The 12,760-nt window shown below is 39.4% G+C and overlaps 1 long non-coding RNA gene across 6 annotated transcripts in view; it reads left to right on the top strand.

The window, feature by feature from the left end:
• The window catches only part of LOC141730425 (uncharacterized), a 101,518-nt gene that overhangs the window by 35,317 nt on the left and 53,441 nt on the right, over positions 1-12,760 (top strand). For 4 of the 6 annotated variants that reach the window (XR_012581907.1, XR_012581910.1, XR_012581906.1 and 1 more), the window contains exons 2-4: positions 5,921-6,021; positions 7,130-7,180; positions 12,553-12,747. This is a non-coding gene — a long non-coding RNA (uncharacterized LOC141730425). Of the gene's footprint in view, positions 1-5,920; positions 6,026-7,129; positions 7,181-12,552; positions 12,748-12,760 lie in introns of all 6 variants that reach the window. The other 2 variants (XR_012581909.1, XR_012581911.1) reach the window with 2 other exon arrangements.

The raw sequence follows: 12,760 nt of genomic DNA on the forward strand, positions 1-12,760 counted from the left end.
TGGTTTTCAAACATTCAGGAGAGGAGAGGAGGGAAGCCATGTGCAAGCACAGACATGCTGTTTTGTACTCTAAAACTACATAAATTCTTGGATTTTGAAAGAAAAGACATTGAGGCAAGCTTGAATTTGGAATAGCAACAGAAGAAGATGAAGATTCTGTGTAGCTGTTTAGTGCCAGGAGTGTTTTTTATGAGGAGATAATTAATACTGAACTTTTTGCTATGTTCATCCTGTCTCTAAATGTACTCGAGGTCTTTTAGCTCAAAGGACACAAGGAATGACACTTGCTGTGTAGTTAACACTGTTTTTTTTTCCTCTGTTACCTGGTCCAAGACAACTGTAAAGATACCAGTGATACCACCCTTACAGAAATGTGCATTAAAGCTTAGCATAAATACAGTTTGAATGCCTAAGACTTCAACTCCAAGTAGGTTATCCCCAACACTAAAACTGTCTCAAATCAACACAGTGAAAATGATATCTTCTGGATTCCTGCCAGCTTTCTTGTCACATCTTGCTCTTTCTACTGCTCCAGCTCCTTTCAGGGATAACCTGAAGAATAGTAGCAACTTGAAATCCACCAGACACAAAAGAGAATTTGCAAGACAGAGAGATTTTCTTTCAATGATGAGATTTCAAATGATGGGTATGGGAAATATCTTCCCTTCTTCCTTTCCCCTCCCTTTATTTATAACTGTTTCATTTCCGCTTCACCACTAGATTAGCAGGCTTTGTGTCAGTAGATATATGTTTTCAATATATAAAATTGAAAATACTGTTGCCACTGAATGAATGAAAAAATACCCTGCATGTGGCATGTAAACAGCTCTCCATGTGCCTTCTCTGGCTGACCTTGCTGTGGCCTGCTAGCTTGGGAGCCATTGGGAAGGGCAAGAGACAAACAATTACAGGTTTATGTGCCTAATCTTACTGGCAGGGAATATCCTGGAGAGTTAATAAGATGTGAGATCACAAAACATCTGGAGAAATATCAGCTGACAAAACTTACTAGTTCTGATTCATAAGGAATACATTGTGTCTGACAAATCTGGAGATGGAGAGAAGCAGTAAAAATGAGACATTGGATTGGCACTTGGAAAAGACTTGGAGAGGAATTGTGACATTGATGCTATGTGAAAAGATTTGAAAGTAAAGCTGTAGAAATGACTTAATAGCCGTGCTTAAGATGACAGGCACTTCGTCTGGAGAGTTCTTTATGCACAGTCTATAATTAACCTTTAATTAAATTAAAACTTTAATTCATCTTTAATACACAGCTGATCTGTGCTCAGTGAGCTCTGATCACTTCACATGAACTATAATATTTCTAAGAGGGCAATATAAGAAAATTAGCCAGTTAAGAGAGAATGAAGACAATATGATTTTAATTCTTTAGCTGAATCCAGCTCTTCATGGATAGGGGCTTTTTCGTAATTACTTGATCTTCAGAACACAACACTTTCCCCACCTGTGTCAGGATCTTTAAAAGTGATCATTCCTTGTATTCCCAATAATAACAAAATCATCTCTGTGTATCTGTATCTCAGAAGAGATAGAACCTCATGTAAACCACAAACTTCTAGCCAGAGGGAAAGTTATGTAGCTAAGGAGAGGAGATTATTCTGCTTGTATACAGTATCACATAACAAATTGCTGTTCTGCAACTGGAAACAGTTTAATATTGATGATCCACGTGTGTATGTTTGCAACAGGACTGAAATGAACATTAAGTTATTCATTAATTTGGCTAAGTAGCTGATACTGTACTAGAGGGAATTAACTCTAACCACCTACTTGCTATTTTATCTTCCTGGAAGAGGCTGTGGGAGATTTTCTGCAGTGTCCAGGAACCCACAACACAGTTCACCATCTATCCTGTCTGTTTATCACGGGCTGTAGTTTATTAAATGCTTTGATACCCATTGAGGTTTCAACTGCTGTGCATGTAAATGGGTTAATGTGATCTGGTTCATCTTGTAGCTCTTTGTGGGGAATTATTATGCTGTGTGCAAAATGCTGAGCTGCCTGTATGCAGTTCTAACATGGGAACTGCAGAAATGATCTGTTTAGTACTGTAAGGAAGCAATATCACTCTGTATGTTGTCACAGTCATGTTCCTAATGTTGAGTCCCTAATTTTACACTAGTGACTTCTTTCTCCAGCTAGCACCTGATTTTGAACAAGATTTGCTGTAAGCCTGAAGTCAGTGCAGGCTGTTTAGAACAGAGCATGAATAGTGGCAAATGTATATCTGCTTTTTAATTTCCTCATTGACAGACATTTGGGAGCCTGAGCCAACTCTCATGAGAAACTCTTTCCTCCCAACTGTGGTGCTAAATCAATAAAGTACTTGAGCACATATTTAGCCGTAGGTAGGTGCCTCAGCCCTGCAGATTTTCACAAATTCCAAGATTTGTTTTAAACATATGTCTTTTAATTGCAGTTGCTTTCCTCAAGCCACTTTATAAATCCTTGTGTCTGAGCTTCAATTCCTCTTCCACTCCTGGAGGAGACTGGAGTTCATCTTATGCCTGCCAGTGTTATCTAGTGTTTGAGGGATGCCTCCCAGTGGAGGCATCTGAAAGCAGAGCACGATGCTATTTTTTTTTCTAGCTATGAAAGATGAAGGCTTTTCTATAATGATGAAGTTTCTTCCATAAATTATAGTAAACCAGTAAATCTTTTTTTTTTTTTTTCTCCCAGAGTAAAAAAATCTGCCTATTGCAAACAGTTAGCATAGTTTTTCACACAGGAGAAAGCTTATGATGATGCTATGCAGAGATAAGAAGGTTTTGTGGTATAAAACTTCATCTGTATTTGTCCTTAAGTCTATGTGTATCGGTGTTGGACAAAGCAATTTCCCATACATACCTCAGGTGGGTGGTGTTTGAGGATGAATGGATTTCCCCAAATAATTAACAACCACTGTTTCCAAAGTACTTCCTTATCTTTGGATGGGCAAGGATGCACATTCAAAAGTACTGGCAGTGGTTGTTCTGAAATCCTTACAGCTATTGTAGATAAACAGCATAAACTGGTGAGTGGGACTATTACTCAGGGAAGAGTGTAATTTGGGAAGATTGTTTCAGGTGTTATCATCCTTTAGCTCTTCTCTTGGCAAAACTGCCCACAGCAGACAAAACAGAGCTTGCATATTAGAGCTGTTTATTAGGTGTCACATCTGACCTGTGCAGGCCAGTCCCACAAAGGCTCTTCCCAGTGACCCTGGCTGGACAATGATTCAGTACCACGTCACATGTGCCCCCAAACACAAGCCTTAATTGTGCTGACTCTGCAGCCTGTGGCACAATACCATTTCAAAAGCCCTCATTCCTCCATTTCTGTTGGATTTATTCCTGGTTAAACTTCTGCTTCTCCTTTTATCTCCTCATTATTTTTTATCTTTTTTTTTTCTTATGAGGACAATGGATGTCATTTTGTATTACCATTACAATTTCTCTCAAAAAGGCAGAAATGTCTTTTCTTCTTTATACTGCGGGAAACCAGCATAGCTATACAGGCCCAGAGCCAAAATAATCATATGCTGATAAATAGAGAACAAAACTCCAATCTGGATTTTTTCCCCAAGTGGGAAAGGTTCCAGCAAACAAGGGTAGGCAAAGAACGTGTAAAGAATTATAAACGGGAAGTTCTAGCAAACTGTTCAGTAAGGTGGCATAATGTTAAACACATAAGATATTAACATAAATTTTCTTTGGAAGTTATATGCCAGTGCCAATGATTTTTAATATGAAGTAGTAAGATATGAATTTATTAGATTTTATAACTTTTAAACAAATATGTTGTGAAGTTTTCTCTGGTTTTGTTTTTAAGAATCATTTTTGTGAAATGAAAAAAACAAGGTTTCTGCATAAGCAGGGGAAACATAGGAAGAAGCTCTAACAGCTGGAGTCCTTTGACTTTACAGATGAGGGCAAATCAATGCAGTTCAGCATCAATCAAAACCTCTCCAAATTCAGGCTTAGGCTCAATACCCACAGAACATATGTCAATACCCATAGAACATATGTCCACCTACATGTTAAGCACAGTGCAATTACTGATGGGCAAACTGCAAACTTTATAACAACTTGGCTCCCAAATTACTAATATGTTCAATATTGCACAATAACATCACCCATGAGATGTAGGATCTGCACGCACGGGGAGATTTGAGAGATACAAACACAGGTACCAGAGCAGGGGGAGCTCATTACTGGGAAGTAATTTTTGAGATATGAAACGTAGTTTTTTTCATAGAGATAAAAACACAGGAACTCCTGAACCTGCTGAATTGAATCTCCATTTCTTGATGATCAAGGGCAAAGGAATGATTTTGTGGAAGGTATTTGCTAACTAAGCACATTTTGCTGACTGTATACAGAAATGAGTGGGTGAAATTCTGGGGGTTTTCTTGTCTTGTTCTATTGTGGTATTGGCTTGGTTTTTTTTTTCCTTTTTTTTATGCAGGTGTTAGATAGGATGATCTAATGGTCCCTTCTGGCCCTAAGGCAAAGTGCAGCCTCCACTTGACAATATTCATGGAGCTTTCTAAACCCTTTTTACCAGGCCTTTGGGGAAGCAGGTTTCTAATAGGGGAGGATTTTATAGAGCAGAAAAGTGTTTGCCAGCAGAAATATTTGCTGTTGGCAGTTGATTGTTTTGGGGAGGAGGAAAGGTTTGCCAGGGTTTCCATTTGAAATGACTTTTAAATCATCATTAAAGGTGCCTGTGGTAATGCTCAGGCATGTCTTTGTATATTTTTTCCCTAGAAACAATAAATAGACAGAGAAACAAGAGTTTACATATTATATCATGGCAAAGGTAAATTCAGTCTCACAGTTGTGTGTCTCAGGGGAAAAAATAGGGAATATGACTAACATCTGTCTCATGTCACCTTTCTCAGACACAATGCTTTCCAGCTTTATAAATTCATCCATCTCTTCAGCAAACTGTCAGAGATTTAGAGAAGGAGGGCTGAACTTTGGTTAGCTCTGATTCACCAAAGAACATTGTGGGCAGCTCACTTTTGAAAAACAATGGCCACTTTTAAAAAGCAGGCCTAGAACCATTTATAAGAGTTGCACAAGGTAACAATGTGCTTTGTAACCATGGGTAAGTGATCAAATAAACACCTTGCCAACAACCAAGGTGTCAGACAGGTCATTGCACAGGTTATGCACAGCAGGCAGCCTGCTCCATGTCTGCAAACAACCGGGACAAGTTCAGACGGTTTGTGGGCAGGAGCACTGACAAAATGCAAGTTTTTTGCTCTGTTTATCCATCCATAATTTAGAAAATGGTAATAGCTGCTGGGAAAACCCTCTGCCTTGGACCTGCTGCCTTCAGGAGGGCGCTGGGAGCAGAGGCCAGCGCCAGGAGCCCATGCTGTGCCGCACAATCTGTCACGGGGCCGCCTGAATGGTGCCCACGACAGCCTTTTGTCCCCACCGCAGCAGTGACAACTGGGCCTGCAGCTCGTGGGTGCTGCAGGGTGGGGTGTCCTGCGAGGGGACAGATGTCATTAAGGAGGGATGTACAGCAGGCACCGTGGCTTGTGGGGCACACAATGCCCGCAACATCCAAAGGCCATATGTAGTGATCTCATTAGCTCCTTGACTGCCTCCTGCACAGGCTGTTGGAAATGTTTAAAAGTGCAAGTTCAAAAGGGAAAGTGATGTATCAAGTTTGGATTTTCTCCTTCAGTCATGCAAAACAAACAGAGAACCTGCTGTGTTTGGAAGCCAGAGTTTTTAGAGACTAAGGCATATCTTAATTGTGTCTCTGCTACGTGGCTTTGCTTCACACTGAATTTCACTGCTGTCTGCCACAGTCAGAGAGTCCAAAGAGGTATTGAAGATATGTAAAGTCCTTTGGGCATTTTCAACCTGAAATATTTATCTGCTTGGTTCTGTTTCAGTCCCAGCAGTTATTTATCTTCTGTTAGGAATTTAAGGGAGCCATCTGCAGAACTTCTGGGATGTTCATCTTTGGCTATGGCTGCGAAGAAAAACACATGATGTGGGTAATGTTTTACTCTGTTCTTTTCAGTTTTATTTCTCTGTTCTCAGTTTTAAATCAGTATTATAGGCAGACTCACGTTTAGCAACTCAGTCTGGTGGGTTTGCTATAGCCAACTTTGACAACATTGGGACAAGTTTTGCTGTTGGTGCCCAGCAGCATATTGTACTATCCTCACTCCCTGTTTTCATCATTGGGAAGTTCCCTTCTAGTCCCCTCTTTATGCCATTTAACTACGATTTCTCAGATTCTCAAAAGAGCTTGTTTCTCTCTGAAATGGGCAGCCCTTTTACAGCAAACATGATGTGAAGAAAGTTTTCTGGGCAAGATTTTTAACAGAGGCAAGGACTTTGTTTTCAGAAGTATATATTCAATTACAACTGACAACTTTTAAACCACTGTAGACCCTTTAAACTTTAACTTTTAAACCTAACACAAAGAGATACTGTTATATTTCTTACCTAGAATTGAGTATCTTTGCATAACTGATGCAAAGGCATCTTGAATGCTTTGGCAAACAAAGGCATCAGTAAAGATTTTTCTAATCTTACCTTTCCACATAATTTACAAACTCTCTAGTGAAATACAAGCTCTCTAGTAAAAAGTGTGATTAGATATTATTATAGGCAATAATTAGTAGGAATTGCATTCTGTAAGGGTTCTTCTGTTTTTCTTTCACTCTCCTGTTTTCTCTGATGTTTTTCCTATGGGGTGTAAAAATTAGTCTTGATTTTGGATTCCCAACTTAACTGTTAATTTAAACTGCTAATTCCCAGTTCAGCTTTTTCCTGAGCTTTGCTGTCTTCCTAGTTCTGAGTTCAGAGTCATTGTGGTCCCTATTGCCTCACATCTAAAATCAATCAGCATAGCCCTTAATTACTCTATTTGTTCTCCACAGACAGTCTTTCCAGAAGGGATCATTAATCCCTTCACCCACATTACAGTGCACTGCATTTCCTCTGTCTCCAATTGAGTATGCTGTGTAGAGTGAATTTGGGATTGGAACAGCAAAATGGTGTGGTATTAGTGAAATATGGCAAATAGTTCTCTGCCTGAGCCATTAGTTCATCCTGTAAATGTTTTACATGACTCTGAACTGTGTTTGCAGGCTACACTGGACTGGCTTTGAAAACCATCACTGTGCTGGGAGCTCCTAAAGGTTTGTGTCTGACTGACTGAATGCAGTGGGGTGTCCAAATCCTGAGGGCAAGTCCACCCTTGTGTCTCCCAAGTGGTGGTGGCTGAGGTTGGAGTCATGGTCCTTTTGTGCATATTAGATTTCTGGTAGGATATCCCAGGGCAGCACATCAAAATTTGCCTCAGTATTAGTAATTTCCTGGCTGCTCTTTCCCTTTAAGGAAGACACTATCTATGCCTGTGACATAAGAATAAGTACTTTAATGTAAATATTTTCCAAGTGGAATTACTCATTATTAACACAGTTCTGAAGGCAAATAAAAACACTATGTGTCAGCAAAAACATTATTATTAAGGAATTCAGATTCAAACCACACCATGATTCATAGAGCACCTGGCTGGGTTTTTTTTTCTTTTTGCTTCTTCTTTTTTCCTTTTCACTAAATATGAAAAAATCTTATGGGGCATCAGGTTTTTCAGAAAGCTTGTGCTGGTGTCTGATAAACTGGAAGAGGGAAGGAAGATGCCGTGGGTAACAAGGGTCTGGTGAAATTTTGTGGAGAAATGAAGTAGTTGTGGTGATGGAGAAATGTAGTTAAATTATGTTTGAGTAAATTCTGAATTTCCCTCTAGTTCCTCCTCAGTTTTTCACACTGTACTGAGAAATATTCTTGCAGGCACAATTAGAGTTTTGGTGCAGGTCTGAACTTCACTGCCAGAGGGATAGAGCAGGACTCCTGTTAAGTTGCTGTTGCTGTAAACTGACTGCAAAGAGTACTTCTGATTTTAATTTTTTTTCTTCTTTAAGCATACTTTAAATGGAATCACAGCAATTTAGTAATAGATTTTTACACTGTTTGTAATCATCTCTTGGAAGAAGAGAGAAAGATATGTAATTAATTGCAAATAATTGAGATGATAATATTTTAAGCAGCAATTTTAGTGGGTTTAGCTGTTATTTTTCTTTAATTTTTCATCAAATAAGTCTGCTGTGCTCTGTACCTTCCTTTCTCAGGTCTCTTAAATCACATCTGAACCTCTTTTATGAGGCCTAAGGGAGAGTCGAAGGTTATGTTCCTTACTTTCTTTTGTAAATATGTTACAGTCCATTTCACCTAGAATCTGGCTCTTTTCACAGCTGGTTGTATACTCAGTTGTAAAGGCTCTGCTGTGATTTAAATCACTTAATAGCCTGTCTTTTTTTGATATTTTTTTCAAATATGAAGAACACAGTATTAAATATAGTTGAAGATTCAAAAGAGTACACCCTGGAATTCTAAAAGTGTGTTATATTTCCTTTGTAGATCTGGTATGTGCAAAACTAAAAAAAATTAGTCTTCACCCTAGCCCATGTTTTAAAGCAAATGACTGCATGTTCAGTCTTAAGTAATACTCAGAGCAAATAATTCTTTCACTGCTTAGTTTATACAAAAAAAATATACCAAGTTTTACCAGATTCTTTTCCAACTGAAATGAAGCAAGAGGACAGGAATGCACATTAAGATGAATGACACTTATTTCAGAGGAATGGATGACTGATGCACTTTTCATTGTCCAAAACTCAGGTTCTAATCTCTGGGAAGTGGTTTTATTCTCTTTGCTCCCTCAGACCTAATCAGTAAATCAGCTATCAGAGCTTATGTTGAGACACATAAATTTATCATCTTGATTTTGGTGCAAATGTCATTATTTGAGGAATTCAGGAGTTTTGCTCTTTTCTGCTTTTAGTAAAAGTAATAATTTCCAGAGATTTCATTGGCTCTGTCAATATGAATACAAGCATTTTGTTTACAGAACTGGGTTACAACATTGAAAATTATTGAAAACCATTGAAATAAAGTAGGTAATGAAGTCAATGGAAGGAAACAATTCCAGTCCACTTAATGGGGATATCCCTGGTGTCACCCCTGCCTGCGCTTGGGGCTCCTCTCCTTCCATCACACGTGCACTGCAACACTTGCTCTTCTCTCAGTTGGCCACAATTACTTTAAAGGCTTTGACTTTTGGGCCAAGTTCACAGATTTAGGGAAATAACTACATTTCCCAGGCACAAATATAAAAATTTGGTACTTTTGCTGTTTGTAAAACAAAAGAAAAAAAAAAGGAATACTGAAAAGTACCACAGTCTTTTGTGTGAGGAATTTACCAGTGTTTGTGAGAATGATCTCAACTTTGCATGTTTTGCTGGCTTTATCTATGAAACACAAATCAGGATCCTGTTTTATCTGCAGCTGAAGCTGACAGCTGGGAAAGGAGGATAAAAAACCTTTGGGGTTTTGGCCCATCATTAACTGCTTTATAGTGAAAACTTTTAAGCGTCTGAGCTTAAAAATGTAATGTGCATCCTCCAGCAGTACATGTTTGTTCTTGATTCTGTGATCTCTCCTTTTCTTGCCAGAGGGGTAGGTGGATTTGCTGTGCTGTGGAAATATGACTAAAACTTGGCCTGAAACTTAACAAAGTGTACACTCTTTGCTTATAACTATTCAACCACGGGTTAGCAGATCTATTTTTAAATCAGCAGCAACCCTGAACCCTGAGAATCCTCTTTCTGCACTAGAAGTGAACACAGGTGATGGAGCAGACAGAGCTGAACTCTTCATCATGCAACTCTGAGCAGCCCATTGTTCCTCTTGTTTATCTATCAAAGCTCCAGTTTCCACTCAGGTTTCTGGTTTTTGCTACAGCACTCTTCCAGTGCTCCAAGATCTTTTTGTATAAAAAGTTGCTTTTTCTCCTCTATCCTCTCCCAGATCAACTTTACTGTTCTACGACTCAGACAGGTTTTTGTATTTTTTCCATGAAATGACACAAGTACCACATATGTGCACTGTTTTGTTCTTGTACAGACAGAACAAATAGAATGATAACAGAATCCCTCCCACAACACAGAATGGAAACAGCTCAGCCAACCTGGAAATCCTCAATATGGTGCAAAGTTGTGGCATCAGTTGTACAGTGATTTGTAGTGCTGGGGTCCCTCTGATCATTGACCAAATGAATGCACCCTCCTTCTATTATATTTTCCATCCAATGTCTGCCTCTTCTATATAAAATATTGCTGAATCTCTGTAAATTCCCATTCTGCACCTGCAGACTACTGCTTTGATGCTGTAGACAAAAAGTATTGCTATCTTTTTGGATGAATGTGACTCCTTATTCCCCTACAGCATGCCCAGTTAACTTCCATCTGGAGATTTTTAATTGGGAAGAAGGAGGTGGCAAATCTTTCCTTTTAATTGACAGTAGAATAAAAATAGCATATCAAATACATTTTATCTGCTAGGGTTGTTAAGGCTTATCATCCTCTTTTTCAGCTGCCTTCTGAGTCATGAAAAGCAGAACCTGTATGATTTTTCTTTGGAAGAAAATAGCCAGAACATGGTGATGATAGCTCAGGAAAGAAGCCATGTGAGGCCATTGAGGCCAATTACAGTGGGGGCTGAGTCCAAAGAATAGTGGCAGAAGAAGAGAACAATGAAATGCTCCCCACGTGCTCCCGAGGTATAGACAAGTCCATCCATCATGAGTGCACAGCCTAGCATCTGGGAGATCCAGATGATACACGCTGGAGCTTTCCTGGATCAGCACTAGTGTCTCTATTGTTGCCTTTTAAAAGCACTTTTCTACCGAGACCTAGGGCATGATTGAAATGCTTGTTATTGCAATTGCTCTGCCTCAATCAATCTTCATGTGTGATACAAGGCTCAGGCTCTTTATCTGCCCCTTGTGCTTGCAGGTTTTAAGAATGCACTTACTGACCTAAGAGCTAAAATTTTATTTTATGTCAACTGTATGCATGTACCTCATAGTGAAGAGAACACGTTTTGATTGTGATTTTAATTGCTCAGAGCAAAAATATTTGTTTTAACTGACTGGTTCCCAGACAAACCTTCATCTTGCTGTGTTTATGACTGTGTCTTTCTAATGTACATTCCTGTGGATTATTTTGCAAGCCATCCCATGGGTGTGTTGAGCATCCAAGCATCCTTGCAAACAGTTACTGCAGATTTATAGCTATAATTCAGGTGAATCATCATTCCCCTTGTTAAAGTCTTACAGCAAAATATTTGGCTAAATGCAAATGGGAGAGGTCTATTTAGGGATCAGATTAAAAGCAACCTAGGTTTGTCATGCAAGGAGGAAAATTACCTTAGACATGCAGTTTATTTAGATTTGATAATTCCACAGCTGGGCAGTATGTTTAAAAGTTAATTGCTGCTCTACTGTCAGATTCTCAGGGTCTGATTCACTGTCAGTGTGTTATCAACACAAGACCCTCAGACAGGGTTTCTGGGGTGGAAAGCTGATGCAAGCACTCATTTGCAGGAACCCTCTGCTGCATGTGCAGAAGGGTTAACGTGACCTCAACACACATGGTGCTGACCTGGGTAGCTGGAGGATGCATTGACTCAGAGCATCACTGCTGGGGCTCTGCAAACTCTGGCCATAAACAAACACCACATTTGTTCCTGCAGACGTCCAGCTGTCCTTTCTCAGTCCTGCACCATGAATATGCTTAAAAGTGCTTTGTCATCAGGAGAGATGCTTTAAGTAATCCATTCTATTATTTTGAACTTAGATAAAACCCATCTGTGGGCTGTGTGGTCAAGGAGGCACAGGTCAAAAGCTGTGCTGGCACAAATCAGATTTGGTCTGGTGAATGCTTATTGTTATCCTGGAAATAGAAACAGAAGAGCAAATTCAGCTGCCCACACTACAGCACCTAAGGGCCTCTGAAAATGGAGGAGTAACATGAAGAAGTAAAAATACCTTAAACCTGAATTTCAGGTCAGAAAATTGAAATGCCAAACTTATTGCTTTGTCCCAGCCTGGCTGTTTTATTTTCATCCCTTTTTCAGCAGTGATTTTGCTTTTTTTCCCCTGTTGTTGGCTGGTTCATTGACCAAAATGCTCTTGTTCTCGTTGGAGTGTTTATATGTGCTCATGTTCACTAATATGAGTAATTGTAAATAGCACCATCCTACAGAGGTCTGTTTGTTCAGAATTCAACCACAATTATTTAGTGGAGGAGAAGTGGCCATATCATTCCCTGCTGTGCCCAGAGAGCTTCAGTGTCTTTTGGAGGAAAAGTGAAGTAATTGGAAGATCTTACAGAGCTCTGTGACCTGCTTTAGTTTTGTGACTTAAGAAAATTTGGATCTGTTTACTAGTCATGCTGCAATTCTTTGTCCCACTCTCTTTCCCATGTCCCTATAAACAAAGAAAATTCTGCTAAAAATCACCTATGCTCAGGGAAATTTAGTACAGCAGTGTGTCTAGAATAGATTTTTAAAATAATGATGTTTCTCAAGTAATAATACAATGTTCGGCTTCTGAAAGTGCATCCAGCTGAGGATTTCATGGTAAGTTCCTTGCCTCTTTCTATCATAGTCATTTGAGGAGAAAGCTATCCCATCCTGCAGGGCAAGGAACTGAAAGAAGAAGCAATGACAGTAATTCTGTGCTGACTGGCAGATGTCCATTCTCTCATTTCCACCTCATGGCTGTGATTCCTGGCCCAGCTCTGCCTTTATAAACTGGATTTTTCTTCTGCATCATCCTGGAACCCAAACCAACTCCTGCCTGGTGAGTGCTGAGG

This window comes from Zonotrichia albicollis, chromosome 10 (assembly GCF_047830755.1).
Source record: "Zonotrichia albicollis isolate bZonAlb1 chromosome 10, bZonAlb1.hap1, whole genome shotgun sequence".
NCBI lineage: Eukaryota > Metazoa > Chordata > Aves > Passeriformes > Passerellidae > Zonotrichia > Zonotrichia albicollis.